General features: G+C 39.7%; 1 pseudogene; it reads left to right on the top strand.

Annotated features, from left to right (window-relative positions):
* The first annotated feature begins 586 nt into the window (after positions 1-586).
* LOC140498664 (CCR4-NOT transcription complex subunit 7 pseudogene) lies at positions 587-2,732 on the top strand (annotated as a pseudogene).
* Positions 2,733-4,386: the final 1,654 nt, after the last annotated feature.

Genomic DNA, 4,386 nt, shown 5'->3' with positions numbered 1-4,386 from the left:
TGCATGTATTTATACATGCACACATGCATGTGTGTATATACATGTATATATGTATGCATGTGTATAAGAACATGTATGTATAAGTATAAGCACATGTGTGTAGACACATATTTACACATACATACACATATGTATATTTATGTGGATGAGTGCATATATGAGTGTGTAGATAGATAGGTAGACAGATAGATAGATAGAGAAATATAGATGAGTGTGTTTGTTCTTTGTTACCAAAGAAGACCATGCCATCAGAGAAATGATGACATGATTTGCACTTGACTTTGTTTTGAGTGAGGGAGGGCTGTGCAGGTCACCAGCCTCAATTATCCTCCAGAGACATCTGAATCCAGTGACCAGATATTCATTAGGATGACTGGAGATGACCCAAGATGAGGCAATTGGAGTTAAGTGGCTTGCCCAAGGTCACACAGCTAGTGTCAAGTGTCTGTGGTGAGATTTGAACTCAGGTCCTCCTGACTCCTGCACTGATTCTCTATATACTGCACCACCTAGCTGCTCCTAACTGTTTACCTTCCTATACTATATAGATATAGATATTCTGAAAGAGGGTTCATAAACTCTGTCGGATTTCCAAAGGGGCCTGTTACATACACATACATGTGCCTCGCCAGACTCATGAGATGTTGTGCCTTGAGACGCCTGTGTCCCCTTCTCCAGGACAGACGAGAGGTATCTATGGGGCCGCCACTGAGACTTGACTCTACTGTGAGGACCAGATGGAGGAGCACAATAACAGCATCAGCACCAGTGGTGGTACAAAAATAAAAGATAAGAAAGCTAACTTTGTAACACGATTCTTTAATCAGGTGCAATATTTCAGAGCTTGTTTGCATGTAAACCCTCTGTGTCCCCACTATGCCTGCAGCAACTGTAGATCACAGCCAAAGAATTTGTGAAGTTTGGGCTTGCAACCTGGATAACGAGATGAAGAAAATTCATCAAGTTATATGGAAGTATAATTACGTTGCCATGGACACCGAGTTTCCAGGTGGGGTTGCAAGACCCATTGGAGAATTCAGAAGTAATGTTATCAGTACCAACTTCTGAGATGTAACGTAGACTTGCTAAATATGAGTCAGCTCGGATTAACATTTATGAAGGAGCAAGGAGAATTTCTTCCAGGAACTTCAACATGGCAGTTCAAGTTTAATTTAATGGAGGGCATGTATGCCCAGGACTCCACAGAGCTCCTAACAACCTCTGGAATCCAGTTTAAAAAAACATGAGGAAGGAGGGACTGAGACACAGTATTTTGCAGAACTTCTCATGACATTGGGCGTAGTGCTGCATGAGGGGCTTAAGTGGCTTTTATTTCACAGTAGTTATGACTTTGGGTATTTAATCAAAATCCTGACCAACTCTAACTTTCCTGAAGAAGAGCTTGACTTCTCTGAGATCCTCCAACTGTTCTTTCTGGTCATCTAAGTACCTCACAAAAAGCTGCGAGAACCTCAAGGGTGGTCTGCAGGAGGTAGTTGAGGATCTGGAGTTGGGGCGGATAGGACCACAGCACCAGACCAGATCCGATTAGATATTGACAGGAATGGCCTTTCTCAAAATGAGAGAAATGTTCTTTGAAGATCACATGAATGATGCCAAGTATTGTGGGCATTTATATGGCCTTGGTTCCAGCTCCTGTGCAGAATGTGCAGAATGGTATCAGGAATGCGAATGAAGAGGAGGCCACTAAGCAGTCATGACGTGAGATGGATAGACAACAGAACTTGATGTTTGGAGCTACACATGTGCTTGTATGTAGATTATATCTCCAGTTAAATCCCTTGGACAGTAGACAATAAGGCTTTTCTTTTTTTACCCCACCTTCTCCAACAGTTTTCTCTTTTGTCTTTCAGTACTAATTACAACCAGTCTTTCCACAGATCCTGATAAGTGGAAGAATCTTCAGGTTAAATTTGACTGTATAACTAATCCATCTGTTAGCAAGCATATGTAGCCAGGGGGAACATTCATATAATACTCAATCTTTTGGTAAACATATCTAATTTTTCTTAGTTTGTACCCATGTCTCTTCCCCCTATTTCCAGATTAACAAGCATTGACTGTAATTTACTGCCCTGTTTCATGTATGTCCCTTCCAGTATGCAAGAATTTTAGCTATTTGAGTTTGTGGACCATCAATTTTGCACTTTAAAGAATGACTCAGATCCATCGTTTTAGAAGAAGTTTGGGTTTTCCTTGCTGTTAGCCTGAAAGTTGATCATTTGCTAATTTTACACAGCACTCTCTTGTTTTGGACCCATGGAATAGAGTCTATTTGCTGTGCTGCAAACTGTTGACTTGGCAAAGCTTTCCTCAAAGAGAAAGCGGGACTCCTGAACAGTTGAGACCCCATTCGTTTTCCCTGGGGTTTCAGAGCCCTGCTCACCAGTCCAAGTGAGTTTTGGATCAGTCTCTGAATGGGCTTTGGGACAGAAGAAGTGCTTGGTGGCAGTTTCCCTTCTGTGTGCAGGAGCTGTCACCACCCTTATGGAGCAACTGCACCTTTGCCCTGGTCTGCTTCCTCCCTCGCTTTTACCCCTTCCCCTTTCCCCATGATAGAGTCATTTTTACCGAGCCCTTGTTTTGGTGACTCCACAAGTCAGTAAGTCCAAAGAGAGCAAGTCACCTTAGGTATGTCTTATATCAAATGAAATTAGAAGAGACGAGATTATGCTTTTGTAGTTTCTACAAAGAAACAACAAAATGACAAGTTAGAGTGAATAAAGTCACCTGAGGACTGTAATGCTTGTTTATTTTGTGTGTATATCTTTGCAATATATTTTCTATGCATTGACAGAATAACTGCGAAATACTTTCTTAGCCATGTAGACAGAAGCATGTGAGCAGGCCAGCTCACGTGAAGGAAGACTTTGGTAAAAGGTAACCTAAAGGCTACTCAGAAATGATGATGGAGGCAAGTCATGGTGTGTGTGTGTGTGTGTGTGTGTGTGTGTGTGTGTGTGTGAGAGAGAGAGAGAGAGAGAGAGAGAGAGAGAGAGAGAGAGAGAGAGAGAGAGAGACCTGCACTTAACTCAAGTCGTATTAGCTGTTTGCCAGATTGGCTTGTTTGCTTGTACTTTGACATTCTTTTCTTGCTGAGTTATAATGTTGTAACTGGGTGGTCCTTCTTCAGAAAAAGTTACTGGCAAAACAGAAGGTATTATTTCTTTTTAAAGCTTTGTAAATAAAGGCTTCAAAAAGTGTTTTCTTACATCTAAAAACAAAAAAAATTAAATTAAAGCTAGAAAAATCATTCATTAATACTGTAATGCCAATGTGATATTTGCAGCGACTATAGTGGCCATGAATATCACAGCGTAATTCTGAATCACGAAGTACAACAAACTTTCCTCATGAAAGACAGAACCAAAACATTTATTCAGATACCATGAAACCAAATTCATCATAGCAACAAAAATCTATACACAATAACAGTGCAGAGGATAACACCATTCCCACACCTTCCCCCTGTTAGGCTTCCCACAAACCAGCTCCATTAGACAAACCACAAGCCAGCTCTCTTAAACAAAATCACAAATAAGTTCTTTCACTCATTCTACCCAGTCAGCCTGCTTGCCTGCATCCTTCCTAGCTCTGACTGCTCTCTCACTAATTTCCTCTCAGCTCAGTTCCAGCTTCCCCCTATTGTCAAAAGAAGACCTTGAAATCATCTTCCAAGAGATTATCAAGGAAAACTCCTCTGATATCTTTGAGGGCAAAAGAGGCATAAAAAGAATTCACCAGTCACAGCAGAAAGAGATACCAATAGAAAGGCTCCAAGAACATTATAGTCAAATTTCAGAACTGTCAGGTCAAGGAAAAAATATTACAAGTGTCCAGCAAGAAACAATTCAAATATCAGGGATCATCAAACAGGATTACACAAGACTTGGAAGCTACAACAACAAAAAAGGATGGTCTATAAAAGATTATAGACCAATTTCCTTAGTGAATGTGAATGCAAACATTTTGAACAAAATATAAGCAAGGTGATTATAGCAATACATCAGATGGTGGCGTTTATACCAGAAATGCAGGATTTGTTCAATATTAAGAAAACTATCAACATAGTTGATAATATCAATAACAGCACCAACAGAAATCATATAATTATCTCAATAGGTGCTGAAAACAACTTTTTGACAAAGTATAATGCCCATTCTTGTTGAAAACAGTAGACAATATAGGAATAAAGAGAAAATTCCTTAAAATGATAAGTAGTATCTGTCTAAAATCACCAGTAAGTATTATTTTTAATGGGGATAAGCTACAAAACTTCCCAATAAGGTCAGAGGTTAAGTAAGAAGAGCTATTATCACCATTACTGTTCAAAATATTATTGGAAATGTTAGCTATAACAATAAG

Source organism: Notamacropus eugenii, chromosome 4 (genome assembly GCF_028372415.1).
Source record: "Notamacropus eugenii isolate mMacEug1 chromosome 4, mMacEug1.pri_v2, whole genome shotgun sequence".
Lineage (NCBI taxonomy): Eukaryota > Metazoa > Chordata > Mammalia > Diprotodontia > Macropodidae > Notamacropus > Notamacropus eugenii.
Note: the sequence above shows the minus strand (reverse complement) of the source record. Positions and strands in the feature narration are given on the sequence as shown.